The 25,859-nt window shown below is 36.1% G+C and overlaps 1 protein-coding gene and 1 pseudogene across 3 annotated transcripts in view; one reads left to right on the top strand and one right to left on the bottom strand.

Moving 5' to 3' along the window:
* The window catches only part of CSNK1G1 (casein kinase 1 gamma 1), a 255,113-nt gene that overhangs the window by 78,513 nt on the left and 150,741 nt on the right, over window positions 1–25,859 (top strand). The gene's annotated exons all lie outside the window — the stretch shown is intronic.
* LOC110206458 (serine/threonine/tyrosine-interacting protein pseudogene) lies at window positions 565–1,220 on the bottom strand (annotated as a pseudogene).

The raw sequence follows: 25,859 nt of genomic DNA, 5'->3' as shown, positions 1-25,859 counted from the left end.
CCAGTGACTTTAGCCTTCTGGCTTTTCCTCAAACAAGACACTCCATCTCTAGGCTTCTAGCATTTTCTCCATCTGCCTTTCATGCATACACTCTTCCTTCTCTGCTCTACCTACTGACCTCCCTAGCTTCAAGTCCCAACTAAAATCCCATTTTTTTTTACTAGAAGCTTTCCCCAACCCCTCTTAATTCTAGTGCCTTCCCTCTGTTAATTATTTCCTATTTTTCCTGTGTATAGCTTGCTTTGTTGCGTATATTTGTTGAATGTTATCTCCCACGTTATGTTGTTAGCTGCTTGAGGGCAGGGACTGTCTTTTTTTTTTCCTTTCTTTAATGTACTTTTTGTTTTGCAAGTCTAAAAATCCTGTTTTATAATAAAACTGTAAAGTGTGAAAAAAGAAAACAATCATTGCCATCTATTCAAGAAGTCCATCATTTTCTTAAAACGTTGCTTAGCAGGTTGCAGAGAAAGATATTTGGAAGCAACATGTAATTGAAAAGAAGCTACTTGTGTTTTTCTCGTTTTACAGGAAGCCAAACATTCTATAATATAGTCTGAGGCACCATCATCCATTCTGTGCAGCAGCAGCTTGCATATTTTTGATTTCCCCTTCTTCATGTGTACATTTCCAGCTGCCTGTAGTACCAGACTGAACAGATAATGATCTTTCCAGTTGCAGTGGTGACATCATCTGTATTTTTAATTTTGCTAGATAGATGGCTTCATATTCCTGAAGCTGATGGACAAATCCAACGTTAGGATTAATACAGACCCTTCTTTCTTGGACATATGTAAATGCCTCCCTGTATTGCTGTAACATATGCAATAAGTAAGGCACTACTTCAGGAAATCTTTGCATTTCCGTAAACAAGAACTTTTCCTCCTTTTTGTAAACTTCTATCAATAAATTCTTTAGTCACTGGGGAAAAATGTATTATATTTTCAACTGGATTATTTGTGATATCCAGTACCAGATACCTAAATAATTGTTGAAAGTTTGGTTTAATAAAGTTTGCTTTAAATGTTTTATCTTATTCGTATGATGTGGATTATTCCATATTTCTGTAGTATAGGTAGCTTGCTTTTCATAGCTGAAGAATATGGGCCCAAAAACAGTCCATGTAAGATTTCTTGCATATCTTGCCTCATGGGATAGATCCAATTCTCAGGGTGTTTTTTGGACTGTGGTAGGATGGGAAACTCCAACTTCACATCCTCCATTGCCCCAGCTAGCTGGTTGGTGTGGTTTAGAGAGGCCAGCTGGCTGTCCAGCCTGTAACCCTCAGGCAGGTTGTGGGACTGTTAGCAGCGGTTGTAGCAGACAAAAGGGCTGGGATAAGGGGATGTAGGCTGGCTACTGACACACGAAGGCCACTAGTTCCTGGAGACTGGTGGTGGCACAGCTGAGTGTTGGGTGGCTCGTGCTCTGCCAGCATGCCGTTCTGCCTTACCCCACCCCTCCTATCCTGCCCTTTCCGCCTCCTGTGCTCATAAGCAGCACCGTTCAGTTCCTGCATTTTATTTTTTAAAATTAATTTATTTTTAGTTTTCAACATTCACTTCCATAAGATTTTCAATTCTAAATTTTCTTTACTCCCCTTTCCCCCTCCCCAAGATAGCATGCAATCTGATGTAGGCTCTACACATACATTTACATTAAACATTTTCACAGTGGTTATGTGGTAAAGAAGAATTAGGACCAGTGGGAGGAACCACAAGAAAGAAGAGTCAAAACAAAACAAAAAAGAGAGAGAGAGCGCGCTCAAATAGTATGCTTTTATCTGCATTAATACGCCATAGTTCTTTTTTTGGATGTGGATAGCATTTTCCATCATGAGTCTTGAAGTCCCAGGCAGGGACTGCCTCTTTTTTGCCTCTTTTTGTATCCCTGGCACTAAGCATAGCAGCTGTTACACTTGTTGTTCAAATGTGACTGACTCTTTGTGACCCCATTTGGGGTTTTCTTGGCAAAGATACTGGAGTAGTTTGTCATTTTCTTCTCCAGCTCATTTTATGAATGAGGAAACTGAGGCAAATGGGTTAAGTGACTTGCCCGGTGTCCCACAACTAGTAAGTGTCTGAGGCTGGATTTTAACTCAGGAAAATGAGTCTTCCTGACTTCAGGGCCAGCATTCTATCCTCTGCAAGCATTTATCTGCCGTCTGGTACATAGCAGGCCATTAGTAAATAAATTAACAAGTAGATAGAGCGCTGGCCCTGGAGTTAGGAGGACCTGAGTTCAAATCTAGCCTCAGACACACTTTGACGCTAGTTGTGTGACCCTGGGCAAGTCACTTAACCCCATTGCCTCACCAAATAAATAAATTAATTAATATTGATATTTTGTTATTGTTCATATGTGACTGACTCTTTGTGACCCCATTTGGGGTTTTCTCGGCAGAGATGCTGAAGTGGTTTGCCATTTTCTTTTCTAGCTCATTTTACAAATGAGGAAACTGAAGCAGGGGATTAAATGCCTTGCCTAGGGTCGCAAAACCAGTAAGTATCTGAGGCCAGATTTGAACTCAGGAAAATGAATCTTCCTGACTCCAAGCCCAGCACTCTATGCACTGTGCCACCTCTCTACCACAATAAATTGTGAACTCCTTGAGTCCAGTAATTAGTCAGTTTTTGTCTTTGTATTACCAGCATCTGGCATTTAGTAAGCACTTAGTAAATATGTATTATTTCATGTATCTGTTCATCATGCTTGAAACCTGTAAATGTCTCAAAGATCAACAGATTAATAGTTTTGTCCACTAGATTTCTCAACCTTGTGGTTTATTTAACTGACTTATTAATATCATTAAGGATTGAGTGAATAAATCAAAATTTTTTTTCTTAATTTTGAGAAATGATCACTTGTACTCTTTTATTCCCAGCAGTTTTCAATGGGAGGTTATAAAATTCTTTTGGTATATTATCTCTAATCAGTCAGCTGCCTTTTAAATTAATCATTAGACGGAGAATAGATAGGTCAACACAGTGTAGACAATTATTGGGAAGCAATACTATGTCCCACATGGCCAAAGAGCTTTTTATTGGAAGTTTAGTCCTGACTTGCTATGTGACCTTTGAAAATGAACCCACATTTTCCTGACATTTTAGCATTTTCAAAGTGCTTTCTCTACACAGCAATAGCTCTTTATTGTACAGAGAAGTAGGATGGTATAGTAAATAAGAGAGCTAGCCTTGGGCTGGAAAGACCTCAGTTCATGTCCTGCCTCTGGCACATACTCGCTGTATTATTCTGGCAGAGCAGAGTGTGTTCTTCAGCTCTCAGCACCCCAGGTGACTCCCTACTAACTGTAATCTGCAGAGCAGAGGCTGATGTGAATTAGTAAAGGAAGTTTCTTTCTTTGGCATTCCCTTCATAAATTAAAATGCAGATCCAGTCTGAAAACAATTTACTGTTAAAGAAATGGATGAAAAAGATTAAGTGATATGTCCATGGTCACTCACATTTACTTCACTAGGTAATTATGCATGTACCTACTGTATCACCAGATATTCAGTATGGAAATCTGATTGATTATATGCTTTGTAGCGAAAGGTAGAGAAGCTCTATACAGTCAGTTAAAACAAGACCTAGAGTGGACTGTGGCTCAGATCATGAGCTTCTTAATGCAAAATTCAGAATTAAATTGAAGAAAGTAGGGAAAACCATCAGACCATATAGGTATGACTTAAATAGCATCCCTTATGAAGTGGAGGTGATGAGTAGATGTGGTAGACAGAGTGCCTGAGAAACTGTGGACAGAGGTTCAAAATACTGTATAGGAGGCAGCAACAAAAAATATTTCAAAGAAAAAGAACAAGAAAGCAAAATGGCTGTCTGATAAGGTTTTACAAATAGCTGAGGAAAGAAGGAAAGAGAAAAAGTAAATGAGAAAGGGAAAGTTATTCCCACCTGAACACAGAAAACCTGAGGTTTTCTTAAATGAGCAGTGCAAAGAAATAGAAGAAAAAAATAGAACTGGAAGATGAGATCTTTTTAAGAAGATTGGAGATATCAAAAGAATGTTTCATGCAAAAATAGGCATGATAAAGACAAAAATGGTAGGGACTTAACAGAAGCAGAAGAGAGTAAGAAAAGGTGGCAAGAATATATGATAGAACTATACAAGAAAGATCTTGACATCACTGATAATCCTGTAATCCCAATGGTGTGGTTACTGATCCAGAGTCAGACATCCTGGGGAATGAAATCAAATGAGCCTTAGTCAGCACTACTAACAATGAGACTAGTGGAGGTGCTAGAATTCCAGCCGAGCAACTTGAAATCCAGAAAGGTGATGCTGTTGAAGTGCTGCTTTTAGAATGCCAGCAAATTTGGAAAACTCCACAGTGGCCACTGGATTGGAAAAGATAGTTTATATCCCAAACCTAAAGAAAGGCAATGCCAGTGAATGTTCAGATTACTAAACAGTTGCACACATCTCACACACCTTCCCACACACGCATTTATGCTTAAAATTCTGCAAAGGAGGCTTCAGCAATGAGTGAACCAAGAAGAGCAGGGTGGTTTTCAGAAAGTGAAGAGGAACTAGAGACCAGATTGCCAACATCTGCTGGATTCTGGGGAAAGCATGGGAGTCCTAGAAAAACATCTGTTTCTGCCTCATTGGCTACATTAAAGCCCTTCATGTGGATCACAGCAAAATGTGACAAGTCCTCAAAGAGATGGGAGTATCAGATCATTTTACTTGTCTACTGAGGAACCTGTATGAAGGCCAAGAAGTAACAGTTAGAACCGAATGTGGAACACTTGATTTGTTTAAGATTGGAAAAGGAGTAGGACAAGGCACTAGATTGTCACCTTCTTTATTTCACTTATATGCAGAATACATCATGTGAAATGCCAGGAGAAATATCAGCGATCTTAGATATGCAGGTTATATCACTGTGATGGCAGAAAGTGAAGAGGAATTAAGAAGCCTCTTGATGAGGGTGAAAGAGGAGAGTGTAAAAGCTGGCTGGAAGCTTAATGTTAAAAAAACCCCCCAAAACCCTAAGATCTTGGCAATTGGTCCCATCACTTCCTGGCAAATAATAGGGAGAAGAAATGGAAGCAGTGTCATATTTTACATTTTTTGGGCTCAAAGATCACTGCAGACAATGACTGCAGCCATGGAGTTAAAAGATACTTGCTCTTTGGAAGGAGAGCTATGGAAAATTAGAACAGCATATTAAAAAGCAGAGACATTATCTTGCTAACAAAGGTCTCTATAGTCAAAGTTATGGTTTTTCTATGGCTTTTGAGGTTGGATTATATATAAGGAAAGCTGAGTGCTGCAGAATTGATGCTTTTGAATTATAGTGCTAGAGAACACTTTTGAGATTCTCTTGGATAGCAAGGAGATCAAATCAGTTAATACTTAAAGAAATTAATTCAGGCTATTCACTGGAAGGTCAAATACAAAAGTTAAAACTTAAAGACTTTGGCCACACAAATAATTGGAAATCGAAGGGATGCCCATCAATTGGTGAATGGCTGAACAAGTTGTAGTCTATGATTGTAATGGAATATTAATGTGCTGTAAGAAATGAAGAGCAGTAACCTTTCAGAAAAACCTGGAAAGACTTATACAAACTGATGCAAAGTGAATTGAGCAGGACGAAGAGAACATTGTAAATAGTAACAGCAGTAGTGTACAATGATCAGCTGTAAATGACTTAGTTGCTCTCAGCAACATGAGAATCCGGAAGAACTCCAAAGGACTCATGATGAAAAGTACTATCCACCTCCAGAGAAAGAATTGATAGGAAGCAGAGGAAAGCATACTGTTTTTCACTTTATGTATTTTTTTCATGTTTTTTTTTTTTGTTGTTGTTGTTCTCTTTGGGTCTGTGCCTTTTTTCACAACATTACTATTGTGGTAATATGATTAAACATGCATAACCTATATCAAATTGCTTACCATCTCAGGGAGGGGGGGTTGAGAGAGGGAGAAGGAAAATTTGGGAACTTAAAATTTTAAAAAATGCTAAAAATTGTCTTTACATGTAACTGGGGGGAAATATTATTTAAAAAAAAAGACTTTGTCCACATAATAAGAAGATGTGACTCATTGGGAAAGACTCTGCTGTTGGAAAAGATTGAAGCCTGGAGGAAAAGGAGATGGCAGAGGATGAGATGGATAGATAATGTCATAGAAACAATGAACATGAACTTGGACAGTCTTTGAGAGTAGTGCAGGGTAGAAGGACCTGGCATCCTGTGACTGAATGACCAAACAACAACAAAGCTTACTTACTATGTGCAGAGTACTGTGTTAGATAATGTTGATTGACAAACAGTGAAATAGTCACTTGCTCAAGTACTTAACATTGTACTGGACATTAAAGATAAGATCCAAGCAATTTCTAGGACCTAGCTCTGGTACCAGCTGAGACTTCTCACAGCAACTACCTGCTGTTTCTCCTAAAGGAAGTTGAGATCATCTTTCTGGAGGTGAGAAGGGAATGGTTCAGGTGGAGAAGTATGAACCACTGAGTTCCTTGGGAAAGAAGAGAAAATGCCTTGAGGACTGGGAAGTGTGACTTACATTTTCTCCTGAGCTAGTTAAGCTTCCATCTCCTGCTATGTAGTCTGATTCCTGATCTCCAGCTTTCTGAGAAAAATGGAGCCTTCCATTTGACCCTTGACATTCCATCTGACTCTGATCTCACTAGCACTGATTCTCCAGCTTCCTTTGAGAAGTATTAATGATCATGATAGTTATCCTCACATCCTTTTCCGTCTCCTCCCAGAGAACTAACCCATATAATAAATAGCATTTTTAAAAAACAAAACAAAATGAAAAAACCCCCAAATGTCTTGGGGGAAAGATCAGCAAAACTAATCAATACATTGGAAAAAGTATGAAAACATGTGCAATGTATGTCACCTGTAGACCTCGCACCTCAATATGGGGTTGGTTAGGAATGTCTTTTCATATCTTTTCATTTGAATTATGCTTGATATTTATAATTTTGTTACATTCACTTTTGATTTTTTTAATGTGTGGTTGTTCTTTCCATTTATATTGTAGTTTTTGTGTATCTATATTTTTTTTCTCTTTGCTTACTTTACTCTGCATCAGTTCATATGGGTCTTTCCATATATTCATCACTTACAACATTTACAGCATAGTAATAGTCTGTTGCTTTCATGTACCACAGTTTATTTAGCCATTCACCAATTGAAGGGAGTTTCCAATTTATTTCCAATTCAGTATTATTATAAATATTTTTATTTAAATAGGAACTTTCTTCTTTTCAGTGGCTTTCTTGTGCTGTAAGTCCAGTAGTGGACTCTCTGGTTGAAAGGGAATGTACATCTTAGTCCCTTTGTTTGCATAATTCCAAATTGCTTCCAAAATGGTTGTATCATTTCACAACCCCACCTGCAATGTATTATCTTTCCACACCCTTTCAACATTGACTATTGTCATTTTTTGTCTTCTTTGCCAATTTGCCTAGTGTGAGGGGAAACCTGAGTTGTATTGATTTGAATTTCTGTTATTATTAGTGAGTTGGAGTATTTTCATGTGGTTGTGAATATATTGGAATTCTTTTAGAACACTTAGTTCATGTCCTTTGACCACTTATATATTGGGAAATGACAATTAATCCTATATATCTTTAGTACTTGTTTAAATAGCTTGACTACCAAACCCTTAAAAGAGAAATTTAATACAAAGATTTTTCCCCGCATTTGACCACTTCCTTTTTTATCCTGGCTGCATTAATTTTGTCTGCAGAAACTTTTCAGTTTTATGTCATCCAAGTTATATATTTTATCTTTTATAGTTGCCTGTGTTTCTTGTTTTGTTAAGAGTGCACCTCCTACCAATAGCTGTGAGTGGCATATGCTTCTCTTCTAATTTTTTTATAGTATGAACTTTAATATTAAGTTAGATATTCTTTTAGAATATGTTGTGGAATGTGGTATAAGCTACTAGTCTGATCCTAATTTCTGCCAGACTGTTTTCCAGTTTTCTCAGCAGTTTTTGTCAAATAAGGAGTTTTTTCCCCCTAGGTAATTTATGTTTTCTACTTTATGAAACAATGTGTTATTGAGTTCCATTGTTTTTGATCCTCCCTTGCCCAATTTGTTCCATTGATCTCTCTGTTTTTTAGTCAAATACTAGATGATTTGGATGCCTGCAGTTTTATAATGTTGGTTGAAGTCTGGAAGTGCTATTTCCCCTTTATTCCTACTTTTCATCATTTCTCTGGGTATTCGAGATCATTTGTTTTTCCAAATGAATTTTGTTATTGTATTGCCACATTCTATAAAGTATTCTCTTGGTAATTTGATTAGTATACCATTAAAGGTGTAAATTAACTTTAGTTGTATTGCCATTTTTATTGTATTGGCATGTCCTACCCAGGAGTAGCTATTTAAGTCAGTTTTCTTTTTCTTTTTCTTTAGGGAATACTTTGTGATTGAATCTATACAAGTCTTTTGTGTGATTTGGTAGGTTAGACCCCAGATGTTTTATTCATTTTGTAGTTTTTTGTAATAAGATTTCCCTTTCTATTTTTCCTTCTTGAGTTTTGTTATTAACATGCAGAAATGCTATTGATTTTTGATGGTATACAGCGTGCAACTTGTCTGAAACTGTTAATTGTCTCAAATTGGTATCTGCTGATTGCCTAGGATTTTCTAAGTAAATAGTCATGTCATCAGCAAATGCGATAGTTTTATATCCTCTTTTCCTATCTTTTTGCCCTTAATATCTTTCTCTTGTTTTACAGCTGTTGTTGGCATTTATAGAACTTTATTGAATAATAGTAGGGAGAGTGGGCACTTTTGCTTCAGTTCCATATTTATTTATTGGAAAAAGGTTCTGCTGTATGCCCATTGCATATTTTTACTTTTGCTTTAGGTAGAGGCTCTTCTGATATTTAAAAGAAGCCCCATTTATACTTTATAACATTTTTAGTATGAATACATGCTGTACTTTGTCAAAAGCTTTTCCCCTATATCTTTTGAGATAATCATGTGGTTTTGGATTTTAATATGATTATGTTGACTGTTTTACTAATGTTTAACCATCTTTGCATCCCTATTATAAATCAGCTTTGGTCATAGTAGATGATTTCTTAGATAAATCACTATGACCTGTTTGATAGGATTTTATTTTAAAATTTTGAAATTTAAACTTCCTTGATGATATTGACCTATACTTTTCATTCTGTCTCTTACCTTTCCCTGTCTTAGAAATTTGGACAGTATTTGTCTGATAAAAGGTTTCTTTTAGAGTACTTTTTCAGTTTTGAAGAATGATTTGTGTAGCAACAGCTAGGTGGCACTGGCCCTGGAGTGAAGAGGGCCCTAAGTTCAAATATGGCATCAGACACATAACACTCACTAGCTGTATGACTCTGGAAAGTCACTTAACCCCAATTGCTTTTACACCCCCCCCAAAAAAAAGAATGATTTGTGAAGTAAGGATACCAGATGGTCTTTAAAAGTTTGATAGAATTGTCAAAATCTGTAAGGACCAGCAATTTTTTCCTTTGATATTTCCTTTTCAGCTAAATCTGTTTCCTTTTCTGAGATTGAGTTATTTAAGATATTCATTTGGTGTTCTGATAGTTTGGGTATTTATATTTTTTAAGTATTCTTGTATTTCTTTTGTGTTCTCGGTTTTGATAGTTTATAGCTGTGCATAATATGTTCAGATTGTTTTTATTTCTTCTGGTTTTGTTTTGATTTCACCTTGCTCATTATTTTATTGATTTTTATCACTTACTAAAGGTTTAACAATTTTATTAGTCTTTTTGAAGAACCAGCTTTTGGTTTTATTTATCATTTCTGTAGTTTTTTTTCCCCAAAATCTCTTACTCTAAATTTTAATATCTCTTTTTTATGCTTATTTTAGACTTAACTTATTTGTTGGCTTTCTAATTTTTAAAAATGCACATTCAGTTTATTAATCCTCTCTTTTTCTATTTTGTTAATGTATGTTTATAGGGATATGATTTTTCCTTGAAGGCTGCTTTAGCTACATCCTACAGATTTTGGTATGTTGTTTCATTAGTGTAATTTCCTTTCATATTTTTATTATATTTTCTAATAATTATTAATTGTTTCTATGATTTTTTCTTTGACCTCCTCATTGTTTATGATTTCCTTGTTAAGTCTGTATTTGGGTGCGTGTCTTTCGTTTATGATCCCTGACCCAATAACTATTTTTATTGCATTACTAGTTATAAAGTATATGTTCACTATTTTCCAGTGATTTCTGGGAAATCAGGGAAATCAATTAATGAATCTCTCAGTTAAGCATTTTTTTAGGATCTGATATGAACTTGGTACTATTCTACTTGGAGTTGAGCCTGCAAAGACAATAGTGAAAAAAAAAGAGCTTACATTCTGTTGGGGGAAACAATGTGTCCATAGCAATAGATATACACATAAGTGTAGAATCAGTACATGGTGATTGTGAGGGGGATGAATGCAGCTGGTTTGAACAGAAAACACTTTATATAGAATGAGGTACTTCAGCTAGATTCTAAAGAAAATAATATGCCAAATAATGTGATTGGAGCTGCCAAGAGGCAACTGTAGGAGTGCATTCCAGGTCTGGGGAACAGTCAGTGCAAATACATGGAAAAAGGAGCTGGATTCTTTTGTGTGAGGTTAGACTATAGTATGGAAAGGGGAAGTAAGTTGTAATGAGAATAAAAAAGTATCCTGGCGCCAGATTATGAAGGACTCGCATCTTTTTTTTTAAACCACTACTGAGCTCTCTCTTGAAGAAAAACAGTGATCTCATAAATAATGAGATAAACCAGTGGGGAGGAAAAAAGGTGATGAGATCAGGAAAAACACAATTAAAAACTTGAATGTTATATTTTTACAGGAATCCTAGTTGATTCCATACCTGACTTCTATTCTCTAAAACTTAGCCTGAGAGTAGAATAAACTTAAATAATCTTAAGGTTAAATAACCTTTATTTAAATAAAAGGTTGAGTAGACGCCATTAAACATAGAAGCATAGAATAGAACTTGACAGGAACTTAGAGATCATCTATTCCAGAAGTTCCCAAAGTGGGAGATACTTCCTCCTAGGGGCACTGGAACTATCTAGGGAGACAGTAGTGGCGGGACAGTAGTGGCCTTGGGTGCAGTTGGAAGCACATTGAATAAAAACAAGGGGGCAGTGGAAGCATAAGGAAAGAAGAGAATTTTGAAAAACTGTTCATACATGTTTAATCTGTTGTGTAACAGTTGTTTGTAGTGATTACATTATTTTCCAAATAAACATAAAAAATGCAAGTTATAACCAATCAGTGGTCAAGTTTGATGACAGGTCTTAATAAAGCAAGTGTTGGCCGTCTGGCATGTAGAGTATTGTTGGCAAGTCCAGATTGTATCAGTAGGAATATGTACGTATAATGACTTGTTTACAATATTATACTATGTGGTTAAATTTCAGTGCAGGAAAGAACCCCACAAATTTATAATAAATTATTAAATTTAAGGTATATCATTTTAAAAAACAAATATTTTGTGTTTTTTTCAATGATGCAATTTCAAAAAAAAAAGTTAAAGGGTTAAAGAAAGTAAATTTCCAAGGGAGCACTGATTAATTTTTTTTAGTTTTTTTTTCTTTTAAAGGCAATTGGGGTTAAGTGACATGCCCAGGGTCACACAGCTAGTAAGTGTCAAGTGTTTGGTCTGAGGCCGGATTTGAACTCAGGTACTCCTGACTTCAGGGCTGGTGCTCTACCATTGCGTCACCTAGCTGCCCCATGATTAATTTTTTTTGAAAAATAAGTTTGAAAATAAGTTTGGGAACCTCTGATCTAGTCTGTTACCTTCTTTTTTTTGCATAAGTAAACTGAGCCTAAGGTCACAAAGTAATTGACAGAAGTGGGTGGGGCTTAAATCCTGGTAGTCATCTCACTGCATTGTCAAGCATTATTCCTACTGTACCACTCTGGGGTTTCCCATCTACTGTGAGTTGTGCTGTAAATTGAGTAATTATTGAAATTATATCATTCCCTACCAAATTATGCTACTGTTTTATCATTTGCAGAGTGTATGTGATAAGCACAACAATATGAATTAGGTTGTCCAAGAAATGTTTACATGTCCTTCCCTTTATTTCTTCTAGTACTTATACCATCTAAGTATAAAAACATCCTTCAGCCTTCTTTCAAACGTATTAGAGATGAGAAGAAAATGTGTTTAGAATTCTTTCTTAAATGCTGACTGTGGCCTTAGTCCCTCTTTATCAAGAATTTCTAGCCTTATTTTTTCCATGGAGCTCTTTGGCAGTCTGCTAAGGCCTTTAGGTCCCTTCTTAGAATAATTTTTTTAATGAATTAAAAAACACAAAGGATTACATTGAAAAGGAGTTATCAAAATATTAAAAATGAAACAAAAAATGAGTTCAAGGAACCCAGGTTAAGAAAACCTGCTCTAAATGCAATTTAACCATCCTTTGACTTATTTATATAAGTACTCCTTCAAGTAGGGCAATTAGCAGATGACCCATGGGACTTTTATCACATGGGACTCTTGTCTGCTGTTCAACAAATCTTCAGCAGGAAGGTCCACTCAGTGCATGCAGAGCTTTGTTTTTGCTCTCTTTAACATTATACAAGTATCAGTGGAGAAAATGGGCTGTCCATCTATCATCATGTGATCCTGCTTCATGTTTCTTTTCTGGTTATAAATATTGTTAATGTCTTTTATGCCATTTATATGGTTTATAATTCTTCCTTGTTCATGTGCTACGTGGTGCTGTGGTTAGAGGGCCAGGCCTAGAGTCAAGAAGGCTCATCTTTGAGAGTTCAAATATAGCTTCAAACACTTAGCTATGTGATCCCAGGCAAATCACAAAATGAGCTGGAAAAGGAAATAGCTAACCCCTCCAGTGTCTTTGCCAAGAAAACTCCAAATGGGATCACAAAGAGTTGGACACAACTGAAAAACGTGCTATAGCTTGCTCACCTGTTTCCCACATTTCTCTCTTAATTGCCTGTTTGATGGCCTACAGCTTTTAACTGATAATCATAGATTTAGAACTAGAAGTGACTTTAGGAGTCATGTAGTTCAGTTTGACCTACTCCTGTTTTAAAGATTAGGAAAGTGAAGTCCAGAAAAGTTGAGATTTACTGAGGTTCACATAGCAAATTGAAGAACAAAGATTCAGACTAATCCCTTCACTCTTAGTCCCATCATCTTTCTCCAAATTCAACATTTTTTCCAAGTAAAACACTGCACTAATTTTCTGTTATTATGGTTGCCTCTATGACTTTTAGTTGTATTGCATTATTGGAGGAAAATTAGGGTCAAAAAGTTTTTTAAAAGGAAGAAGGTTAGAGTCATTATATTTTCCCAAATGCAGTTCATCTTGCTCTCCTCCTATTTCATTTTAGGCCCAGTCCATCATCCATCTGCAGTGTCTGTCCAAGATACATTGGACCAACTCTAGAGGGTAGGGTGGTCATTGAGTTGTGTATCATAGTCTGGACTATGGACAGTGTTTTTTCTTTATCCTGTGTAAATTATGATGATAAGATGATGATAATGATAACATTTGTAACACTCTCTCAAGATTGTAAGGTGCTTTACTTGTATTATCTTATTTGTACTTCGTGACTCTGTGAGGTAGGTGTTGAAGGCACCCTCTTTTACAAATTAGGAAACTGAGCTTGAGAGAAAATAGGTGATTTCTTACATTCAAACTGTTGCTAAATGTTATATGCAGTTTTCACATCCAGGTTTTTGTGACTCCCATGTCCAGTACTCCAAACACTACATCTTGCTGTCTCCAATTTGGGTACTTAGAATTCTCTTAAGTGATTAAAGGTCTCATTCAGCAAGCTTTGCAGTGACAGCCTTCATGACAGTGGAAATGCTTTTAAGCATATATCTCTTTTGTATGACTTGTTTTATATTAATTGAGCCCACCAAGCCTTTACTTTTTAAAAAATTTATTTATTTATTTTTAGTTTTCAACATTCACTTCCATAAGATTTTGAGTTCCAACTTTTCTCCCCATTTCTCCCCTCCTGCCATGCCAGGTGGTGTGCAGTCTGATATAGGCTGTACATATATATTCATATTGATCCTATTTTCACATTATTTCATGTTGTAAGGAAGAATTAGAACCAAAGAGAGAAACCACGACAAAGAAGAAACAAACAAAAAAAAAAGAAAGAAAAAAGATCGAATAATATGCTTCAATCTGTATTCAGACTCCATTATTCTTTTTCCGGATGTAGACAGCATTTTCCAGCATGAGTTCTTTGGAGTTGTCTTGGATCCTTGCATTGCTGAGAGGAGATGAGTCTGTCAAAGTTGGTCATCAAACATTGTGACTGTTACTGTGTACAATGTTCTCCTGGTTCTGCTCACTTCATTCAGCATCAGTTTATTTAAGTTTTTCCAGGTTTTTCTGAAGCCTGCCTGCTCATAGTTTCTTATAGCACAATTGTATTCCATTACATTCATATACCACACCTTGTTCAGCCATTCCCCAGTTGATGGGTGTCCCCTTAGTTTCCAATTCTTTGCCACCACAAAAAGAGCTGCTATAAATATTTTTGTACATGTGGGTCCTTTTCCCATTTGTATGATGTCTTTGGGCTACAGCCCTAGAAGTAGTATTGCTGGGTCAAAGGGTATGCACATTTTTCAACAAGCTTTTATTAAATATCCGATATGTATAGACAGGGCTTAATGATTAGAGTATTTGGAACAAAGATATCTTTGTGGTATCCTTCAAGGACTCTTATGGTTTTAATTTGTGGATAGCAGACACCTTGTACAAGATGCTTTAAAATGATATTTTACTTTACTTAAATGCTTTTTAAAATAATAGAATAATAAGCACAATGAGCTTTTGTATTCTCTGTTCATAAAATATATAACTTAAAAGATGTGGACCACTATCCAATATGGCTTGGAAAAGGCTATTTTTTTTCCCTTCTTGTACTTCTGAAAAAGATATTCTCAAAATATGTGTTGGTTACTCTAAAGGGTTTGTAGAGTGAAAGATAAACATAGGTCACGAGAGGTATTTTTGGTTCCCTTTTTGAGAGTGTGGTAACAGTAAGGTCTGACGTTACCTTGAGAATTAACCTCTCAATTTTCTTAAAATTGTGTCATCTCCAGCATGGACCTCTTTTGTATAAACTTGGTCTAACCTGCTTGCTTTGCACATCTTTTTTTTACTCTTTTTCTTCTTGCTCTTTTTTCATTCTGCACGGCTTATAAGCTTCCATTATTCAATATTTCAAGTGACTTCATACATGGAACTAAAGGGAGCATAAGTACACCTTGACCACAGACTATATTACAAAACAGCAGTCATAAAAACTATTTCATGTTGGTTAGAAAACAAAGAAATAGATCAGTGGAAGAGACTAGACGAGGAAGAGTGAAAAAATAGTGGAACTCAATAACCTACTGCTGAATAAACTGCCTAAAACAAAATACTAAAGAAGAAACTCCCCATTTGATAAGAATTGTTGGGAAAACTGAAAATCAGTCTGACAGAACAAGAGGCTTAAACCAACCCCTTACAACTTATTCCACAATCAATTCAAAAAATTAAAATATCATATCTAAGCAAGATGCCTTCCAGAACTGTGAATGAATTCTTAACCAAACTGGCAATTAAGTGAATTACAAAATGCAAAATAGATACTTTTGATTACATGAAATAAAAAGCTTTTACACAAAAGCAATGCATCTAGAATAAGAAGGAAAAAGTAGTTGACTTGGAAAAAATTTTGATATCCCATTTTTCAGATGAAACTATGGCAACTAAGAAATATGGATAAGTAATATAAATATATAAAACAAAATCCATTCAGCAGTTCCCAAAAGAAAACTTGCAGAATATTAGCAACTGTGTGAAAGAATGCCTCAAATCATTAATAATAAGAGAAAGGTAAACCAAAACATCTTCCAGGTTTTACCTCTCCAGCAAATTGGCAACAATGACAAAAAATGACAGTGTTAGGATGAGGAAAGAGTCACACTAATGCACAATTGGTAGTGCTGTGGAAAGCAGTTTGGAATTATTCAAATAAAGTGTGTAAAATGCCCTTACCTTTTGATCCCACTAGTAGGCATGTACTCAAAGGAGGTAAAAAAGAAAAGAAAAATTCCCATGTATATCAAAATACTTTTAGTGGTTCTTTTAAAAAAAAAGTCACATTTGTTTTCAATTAATGAGCATATCTTTCACCTCACTCCTATCTTCTCATCCCTCCCCCTTGAAGACTAGTAAGAAAAAAACCTGCATATCAAATATGCAACAAAACAGATTTCTTTATTAGCCATAAACATGTTAGTCTGTACCCTGAGGCTGTCACATGTCTGTGTATGGAGGCAGGTAGTGTATTTCATCTTTGGTCCTCAGGAATCATGGTTGTTCATCCTGTTGATCAGTCTTCTGAAGTTTTTTTTTTTAAGTTTTCAACGTTCACTTCCATAAGATTTTAAGTTTTAACAAGGCTGTTTTTCTTTACAGTGTTGTTATTTTATAAGCTTTTCTTTTGGTTCTTCTCAATTTACTTTTTATCAATTTAAACGTGCCTTTTCAGGTTTCTTTGAAATCATCTCTTTCATTATTTCTTAAGGCATAGTAGTTTTCCATTAAATTTGTAAACTATAATTTGTTTATCTGTTTCTCAGTGGGTACCCCCTTAATTTCTAGTTCTTTGCCACTGCAAAAAGAGCTGAACAAGTTGTTTAATCTCTCTTTACCTTAGTTTCTTCACGTGTAAAATGAGAACATATCACTTCTATCATATCACTTCTGAAATTTTAGAGAATTATATCACTAAGGCAAGTTAAAGAGTTATTAGCCACCCTGATTTTTGCAGACAGAAAGTGTCCAACAGAAGGGGAATCATTGAAGGCCCCCTTGACTGTTATTTGTGGCCACCAGTGCCTCACTAATTATGTTTCCCAAACTCTTCATCTGTTTTCTCTGTCAGTCACTTAAGTATTTTTTGTGTGCCTACTGTATGCCAGGCACTGTGCTTGGTGCTAGAGACACAATTTCAAAGAATAAAGTAATCATTGCCCACAAGGACCTTATGTCCAAATTAGGGAGACAAGTACATATAAAAATATAGGTAAGAGATTAAATTTAAAGTTTTGTAGTTAGGGAGGCAGCTTCCTAGCAGTTAGGGTCATGAAGGACTTTAGAAAGTGATGCTTCAGCTGCATCTTAAAGAGGGTTCTTTGAGGTTGAGAAAAGAAGGGAGTGAATTCCAAGCATAGGGGATAGGTAGTGTGAGGACATGGAAATGAGAGATGGAATGTTATGTGTAAGAAACAAGACAGAAGGCAAGGTTAAAGAGAATGGGAAGGATACTAGTAATCCTAGAAAGATGACTCCTGGATTTCTCTCCATTGCTCTTTACACAAGTACCTTCCATCATGTTTTCCTCCTTTTATTTCTGGATTTCGTCTCATGTATGTTACCTCACCTTCACTTTTACCTGTCCTTTCTATTTTGATTAAAGTGTATTCATCTAGAGCTATGGTCTTGTCATGAATTTAATCCTCCCAAACTTCACTGATACAAAAGAAGTGAAATTTGCTTCCTTGGACTTCCAGTTCTTTTAGTTTGTTGGCTATGTTTTGGCAAAGGGTGTTGCCCCAGGTGTTTAAAAGCTACTCTGTGAGCTCAAGCTCTGCAAAGTTTCTGCAGTGCTTGAAAAACTTTGATTACTGGTTCATGCTATCTTTTACCTATGGGGCCTCTAACCAGGTTATCCTTAAGGTCATACATTTTTATGCTACAGCCATTTTGAAGGCTGTTTATAGTTTTGTGATCTTCATTATTGGAGGAATTTTACCCAGACCAATGAAACCATGACTTTTTAAAGTATTGGAATAAGTCAGGAGTCCACTGGACATGGACTGGATATCCCATATTTTACAAGAAGGCTTTCTCAATTGCTCTTAATTCTAGTGCCTTCCTGTTTATCCTGATTATGGCTTGCTTTGTATATGTTTGTTTGCATGTTCTCTTCTCAATTAGATTGTCAACTCTTAGAGGACAGTTACTATATTTTGCCTCTTTTTTGTTTCCCAAGTACTTAGCCCAGTACCTGATACATAGTAAGGAACTCAGTAAATGTTTATTGATTGCTTGCTTTTGGTCATCTTTGTGGATTAGTTTATTTTGAAGGGACTTTCAGCAACTTTGTATATGTAGTACCTGGCTAATAAGAGTTGTTTAACAAATGTATATTTATCGATTTATTTATAATACAAAGAACACCAGATTAATAGTCCTAAACACTGTGTAATCTTGAACAAGTCACTTTACCTTCCTGGTCCTGAATTATTCATGAAAAAAGAAATAATTGACCTAGATGGTACTTTCAGTTCTAACATTTTGATTCTTCTTATTCACCTGTTTTCTCTCTCAACATGAAGGAGTAAAAAAGTCATATAAATATTTGGTTTCTAATCCTTCATTGGTACTCTTGGGAACTGTCATTAATTTTTCAAGATCCTCATCTTTATTTACTAAATAGGGAAAATTTTGCTGAAATCTATTTCTCCTAAAATTTCTCCTTTCATTAATTCCTAAAAATGTCACTGTGAAGGAAAAAAAAACCTTAATGTAAAAATTCTTTGTAATACTGTAACGTTCTTTAGAAGGAAGCATGTTATTTTCTTTGTATTTTTTTTGTTAAACTATTATTTATTCTCTTGAGTAATCTCCATATTTAGTCCACCGTTCATATTGACCAAAATTTTTTTCATGTGCATAATTGCACATTAACTGACTTTTAAAAGAAGGTAAAATGTCACCTTTTTTTTTCACTCCACTTAATAGTGTTTATTTTTTCTAATTACATGTAAAGGTAGTTTTCAGCATTCACTTTTCTAAGATTTTGAGTTCCAGATTTTCTTCTCCTCTCCTTTCCTCCCTCATCGGGGTAAGCAATCTGATATAGGCAATCATATTAAAAATATTTCTGCCTTGGTCATGTTGTGAAAGAATAATTAGAACCAAAGGGGGAAAACCACAAGAAAGAAAAAAAAAGAGAAAATAGTATGTTTCAATCTGCATTCAGACTGCATCATTTTTTCTCTGGATGTGGATAGCATTTTCTACCTTGAGTGTTTTGGAATTATCTTAGATTGCTGTATTGCTGAGAACGGTTAAGTCGATCGTAGTTGATTATTGCACAATGTTGCTGTTAACGGTGTACAATGTTCTCTTGATTCTGCTCATTTTGCTCAGCATCAGTTTATATATGGACTTTCTATTTTTAAAAAAAAATTCTGCCACGAGTGTAGATATCACTGTGGAGGAGAGAGCTGTAAGCCTTTGCCAGCTAGTATTTTACAGGAATTAATTAAGCCCCTTCTATATCCCCCTGTTCCCTCACCCTCTAAAGATTCCTCCTTTATCCTATCCCCCCTCTCTGTCCTCTTAGAGTTTTATTTCTTTCTAAATTTAGAAGACTTTTACACTGTTCTAAATAGGTATGTATTTTTCCCTCTTAAACCCATTCTCAGTGAAAGTAAGTTTCCAGAACTAACAGTCCCTATTCTCCATCTAATTCCTCTGTATTGGTTCTTCCTTTTGCACCTCATTTGTAAAAGATAATTACTCTTTTTTAGCTATTTTTGAATGGTTTTACTTTTTGAAGTCATATCATACTCAGGTATATCCCAGTCTTTCTTATGTTACCTAATTACTAGTAATAATCTTAGACATAGGTTTTACATTTTCCATACATGAAAGGTAAACATTCTATCTTTATTTAGTCCCTTGTAATTGGTCATTGGTATGTCATTTATATTTCCCTTGGCTCTTGTATGGCAAATCTTCTGTTGAGTTAAGGGTTTTGGTTTTTTTTTTTAAACAAAGTCCTGAAAGTCTGACAATTGATCAAATGCCCTTCCCCCCCCCATTTAGAATTATGCTTAGTTTTTCTGGGTATGATATTTTCAGCCAGAGGGCCCAGTTCTTTTGCTCTTCAATATATAGTGCTCCAAGACCTGTGATCTTTTAGTGTTGCCATTGCTAGGTCTTGTGTAATTTTGATTGTGGTACCACCATAATTGTTTTTTTATCTATTGCTTGTAATATTTTATCCTTAATCTGGGGATTTTGAAATTTGACTATAATATTTCTGTGAATTTTTCTCATAAGATCTCTTTCAGGTGGTGATCTGTTATATTTTTTCTGTTTGTATTTTCCCTGCTTGTTCTAATGCTTCAAGACAATTTTCTTTAATTATATCTTATATTATTATATCAAGATACTTTTTTTGACCAGAACTTTTAGGTTGTCCCAGGTATTCTTATATTTACTCTTCTTGATCTGTTCTCTAGGTCTGTTGTTTTTCTTATGAGATATTTCATATTCTCTTCTTTTTTCATTCTTTATATATATTTTTTTATTTTGTCATAACTTCACTTGCTTCTCCTTGCTTAATTCTGATTTTCAAGGAGTCATTTTCTTCCTTAAAATTTGGGATCTCCTTTTCTAATTGGTTGACTTTCTTTTCATAATCTTGTTTTTCTTGTATTATTTTTCTTTTTGTAATTTTTCCTCAATCTCTCATTTATTTTCAAAGTGTTTTTTAGTTCTTCAATGAATTCTTTTTGGACAGATGACCATTTGATGTTACTCTTTGGGATAGAAGAGTGTTTCTTTGCTTCACTATCCTCTTCTGAAGATGAACCTCTGTCTTCTCTATTCCCATACCTATGGTTGGATTCTTTCTCCTTTGTGCATTTTTTTTGGTAGTAATTTAGTTTTTGTTACCGCTAGCCTTGGGATATGGGGGATCATGCCTCTGGTCTCTGATCCTCCTCAGTTTTCCATTCTGACCTTGAACTTAAACCAAGACCTCCAGCCTCCTGTAGGTACGCACAGCCAGGGGCATTCCACCCCACTGTTTCTGCACTCACGGAGCCTGTGCTGGTATCTTATTGCCTCCATTGCTTCTCAGAAAGCAAGCTAGATCTGGCTTTCCTTGTCAGCAGAGGTTCCTTAGATCTTCCCCTGTTCAGATGCCTAAAACTCCCCTCATTGTCTTAGGGGTAAAAGTTCCTAAGGCTGGGACTGAGGCAGCCTCCCAAACCAACTAATCCAGGGCTATGCTGCTTGTTGTTAAAGGGGACCCTAGCATGGGGGTGTTTACTCTTCACAGGTAGGAAATCCAGCCCTGGGATTTTTCTTCAGATCTCTAATTGTACAGTGAGGACCCCTACTCTTATTTGTTTTTAGGTGCTCTATGTTTGCCCAGAGGCATTATTTTATCTCTTTTGTGGAGGAAAATCTTGAGAGCTAGAAATTTTCTGACCTACTCTGCCATCTTCCCAGCATCCTCTCCCAGAAGTTGATTTTTTATCTATCGGGTTTTTTTTTTTATACTTAGATTTCTGATTTGGGCTGAAGTCACCCTAGGTCATCTAGGAAGTTGCTATGGCTCTAACTGATTCTTAGCTTTAAGACAGGGTTTCAGTTGCACTGGGGTGAGGAAAACTAGAGGAATGGAGATTTTAAGAAATAGTGAGAAAAAGATATGGCTAAATTATAGGAGTGAATGTGATTAATTTTATTTTTACCTTCTGTTTGAATACCACTAAAGGCAAGCTTCCACCTGTCCCATAATTCAACTTTGTCATAACAGGGTCAAAGAGTAAAAAGCATTTTTTGTTTGAGAAACCTTTCCTGGAGTATGGGAGGTAACTATGGGGTGAAAACTTGTGATTGGTTGGCTTTTTGGGAATGGGAGTGGGGAAGGGGAATGTAATGTGGGTGAGAAGTGAAAAAGGTGGGTTTATAAGGAGTATTATAAATAAATAGTGTATTTTAAGTAAATTAAATAGTATTTTAATTCTCATGTGTGGCCATTTTTTTTATTTAAAAAAAATGAATGCGGCGTCAGACACATAACACACTAGCTGTGTAACCCCAGTCAAGACACTTAACCCCATTGCCTAGCGCCCTCCCATGTATCTTTTTATTGGTACTTTTAAAAGTTTATTTTTGTTTCCAAATATATCTTTCTCATTTAGTTCTTCTTTGTAAGAAAGATTTAAAAAGGGGAGAGAGAGGAGAGAAGAAGCAGTTCAGTTAAAACTAAGTAGCCTATTCACCATGTTTATGTCTGTAGCCTGTCATATCTATAGTCTCCTAACTCTGCAGTGAGGAGGCGGTCAATTGTAATCAAACCAAACCAAAACAAAAAAAACAAACTTAAATGCAACTTGCTATTTAGTTACTTTCGTTACCGATTTTAAATTGTTCATATTTGAGTAGATGAAGCTATTTACAACATTCAGTTAAGTATCATGCTAGGACTTGGGAATATTATTTCTCCCACACGTGAATGCTTTTCTCTGACTTTTAAATGTTCAGAGCTATTGAGTGCTATTATTTCTTCAGAATAGTATATAGGAATATTATTAACTGGATCTTCACTGCATTAGAAATTCTCACATTTTGCTGATTGGTCTTTATTCTATAGAATGACCTTTTTTTTGGAAGGAGGGATGTGTGAAATTCTTCTGTTGGTGAAATAACTCCCATTATTCAGTTTCTTAGAAAGCTAAGTTTGAAAATCTTGATCTTTTCACGTAAATAAAAATAATTTTAAAATAATGTTAGTAACTTTAAAATTATTTAGGGAATAAATGATTTTATCTGGATTATTTGATTGGAATGAATTAATTAGTTTCCTTTTTTGAAAGCTTTATTGATGTTTTTTGTTCTTTATTTTATGATCTTCTCCCAGTATAATTATCTCCATTGATTCAAGCTGATACAGTGGATTTAACAGCATATGCTACAATCTGCCCCCATAGATCCCTACCTCTCTGCTGAGAGAATAAAAAACATGTTTTCATTATCTGTTCTGTGGGATGAGATTAATTAATCTGAGTTTAGCTGCATAATAGTTTTGTTTTTCATTGCATTATTGTGGTCATTATGTATAGTGTTTTTTTGGTTCTTTGTTGTTAATTCTGTGTCAGTTCATGCAAGTCTTCCTATCTTTTTCTGAATTATTCATCTTTGGCAAGTCTTACAGTATGATAGTATTTTTTTAAATATAAATTGATTTATTTTCAGTTTTCAACATTTACTTCCACAAGATTTTGAATTCCAAATTTTCACCCCATCTTGCCCCTTCCCCCACCCCAAGATGATATGCATCTGAATACCCCTTCCCCTAGTCTGCTCTCCCTTCTATCTCTCCTCCCCCTTCTCTTATCCTCTTCCCCTTCTATTTTCTTGTAGGGCAGGATAGATTTCTGTACCTCATTTCCTGTATTTCTTACTTCCCAGTTGCATGTGGAAACATTTTTTTTTTTAAACATGTGTTTTTAAAACTTTGGGTTCCAAATTTTCTCCCTTCCTCCCACCCCACCCACCCTTATTGAAAAGGCAAGTAAGTCAATACAGGCCATGCATGTGCAGTTATGCAAAACACTTCCATGGCAGACATGTTGTGAAAAACTAACTCTTATTTCCCTTAATCCTATCCTGCTCCCCCTCATTTATTCTGTTCTTTCTTTTGACCCTGTCCCTCCTCAGAAGTACTTCCTTCTGATTAACCCTTTTGCAATCTGCCCTTCTCTCTATCATCCCCCTGCTCTCTTGTCCCCTTTCTCCCCTATTTTCCTGTAGGGTAAGACAGATTTCCATATCCAATTGAGTGTGTATGATATTCCCTCCTTAAGCTAAATCCTACGAGAATAAGATTCCCTCATTTCCTCTCACCTTCCCCTGTTTCCCTTCCACTGTAAGAACCTTTTCTTGTCTGTTTTGTGCAAGATAATGTACCCCATTCTACCTCTCCCTTTTTCCTTCTCCTAGTATAATCCTCTCTCACCCCTTAATTTTATTCTCCAGTGAGTGACCAGCCACAAGCAGTCTTTTCTCTCTTGGAACTGTGAGGTGGGTTTCCTCTCCACTGCCACTACAAGCTCCACCACGCCAGCGCTCCTCCTCACCCCAGGACCTCCACCCAGAACTGTGACCCAGATCCAAGCACAGGCAAAGCAAGAGATTCCTGCCTCAGCACTGGCAAAGAGATCCCTGCAGTCCCCTTCTGATCAGCCACTCGATTCCCCCTCAGTCTGTGGGCCTGAAGCTCAGGACACAGCCACCACCCCCGGCACCCGGGCTCTGCGTTCTGGAACTGGCTCTGACCTAGCTCTTCTTTCATGGAAAAAAACAGACTTGTCCCACTGACCTTCTAAGTTGTCTTTGGCACTTGTGGATTGAGGAGTCTGGAAACCGCCACAGCTGCCTGTGATTCATTCCTCTGAGGCCTGCTCCAGGTTCGCTGCGGCCTGCGTGCCCACACCAAACTGCGCTCCTCTACCTGCCTAGTGCGATATGCCTTTCCGATCAACCCTCCAGGCTGTCTTGGGCTAGAAATTTGTTTTACTCTGTCTTTTTGTGGGTTCTGCTGCTTTAGAATTTGTTGAGAGCTATTTTTTATGAGTATTTGGAGGGGTTTGGGGGAGAGGTCAAGCAAGTCACTGCATTCACACAGCCATCTTGGCTCCGCCTACAGTATAATAATATTTCAATACATTTACCTTCATAATTTGTTAAGCCATTCCCCAGTTGGTGGGCATTTGCTTCATTTACATTTTTTGTTATGGCAAATAATGATAAGAATATTCTTTTATATTTGGAAACTCTCTTCCTATTCATCTCCTTGGTCTCACGTGTTTATCTTTCAATAAGATGGGGTGATGTTTCTAAAATACTCTATCTTGAGTCTATTCATTTCTGCTTATTAAAAGCAGAAAATTTGATGATTGCTGCTTTATAATACAATTTAAGATTCATCTAGAAGAACAGAAGGTCCAGAACATCAAGGGAATTAATGAAAAGAAATGCAAGGGAAGGTGGCCTAGCCATTCCAGATCTTAAATTGTATTATAAAGCAGCAATCATCAAAACTGCTTGGTACTGGCTAAGAAACAGAGTGGCGGATCAGTGGAATAGGTTAGGTATGCAAGATACAGTAGTCAATGACTACAGTAATCTACTATTTGATAAACCCAAAGACCCCAGCTTCTGGGATAAGAACTCACTATTTGACAAAAACTGCTGGGAAAATTGGAAGAGTATGGCAGAAACTAGGCATAGACCAAAATCTCACACCATATACCAAAATAAAAATAAAGTCAAAATGGGCTCATGATTTAGATATAAAAACTGATACTATAAGCAAACTGGGAGAATGAGGAATATTTTACCTGTCAGATTTCTGGCAAACAGAAGAATTCATGACCAAGCAGGCGATAGAGAACATTATGAAATGCAAAATGGATAATTTTGATTACATTAAATTGAAAAATTTTTGCACAAACAAAGCCAATGCAACCAAGATCAGGAGGGAAATGGAAAACAGAAAGAATTTTTACAACCAGTGCCTCTGATAAGGGCCTCATTTCTAAAATGTATAGAGAACTAAGTCAAATTTGTAAGAATACGAGTTATTGCCCAATTGATAAATGGTTGAAGGATATGAACAGGCAGTTCTCAGATGAAGAAATTAAAGCCAGACCTCCTGTATGGTCTGATGCTGAGTGAAGTAAGCAGAGAACCAGGAGAACATTGTACACAGTAACAGCCGCATTGTGAGATGACTGACTTTGATAGATTTAACCTTTCTCAGCAATGCAAGGATCTAAGACATCTGCAAAAGTCTCATGATGGAAAATGCTATCCACATCTAGAGAAAGAATTATGGAGTTAGAATTGCAGATCAAAGCATACTATTTACTCTTTTTTTTCTCTTCTCTTTTGTTTTGTTTCCTCTTTCTTGTGGTTCCTCCTATTGGTTCTAATTCTTCCTTACAACATGACTAATGTGAAAATATG

This window comes from Phascolarctos cinereus, unplaced genomic scaffold (genome assembly GCF_003287225.1).
Source record: "Phascolarctos cinereus isolate Bilbo 61053 unplaced genomic scaffold, phaCin_HiC Scaffold_3;HRSCAF=262, whole genome shotgun sequence".
Taxonomy (NCBI): Eukaryota; Metazoa; Chordata; class Mammalia; order Diprotodontia; family Phascolarctidae; genus Phascolarctos; species Phascolarctos cinereus.
Note: the sequence above shows the minus strand (reverse complement) of the source record. Positions and strands in the feature narration are given on the sequence as shown.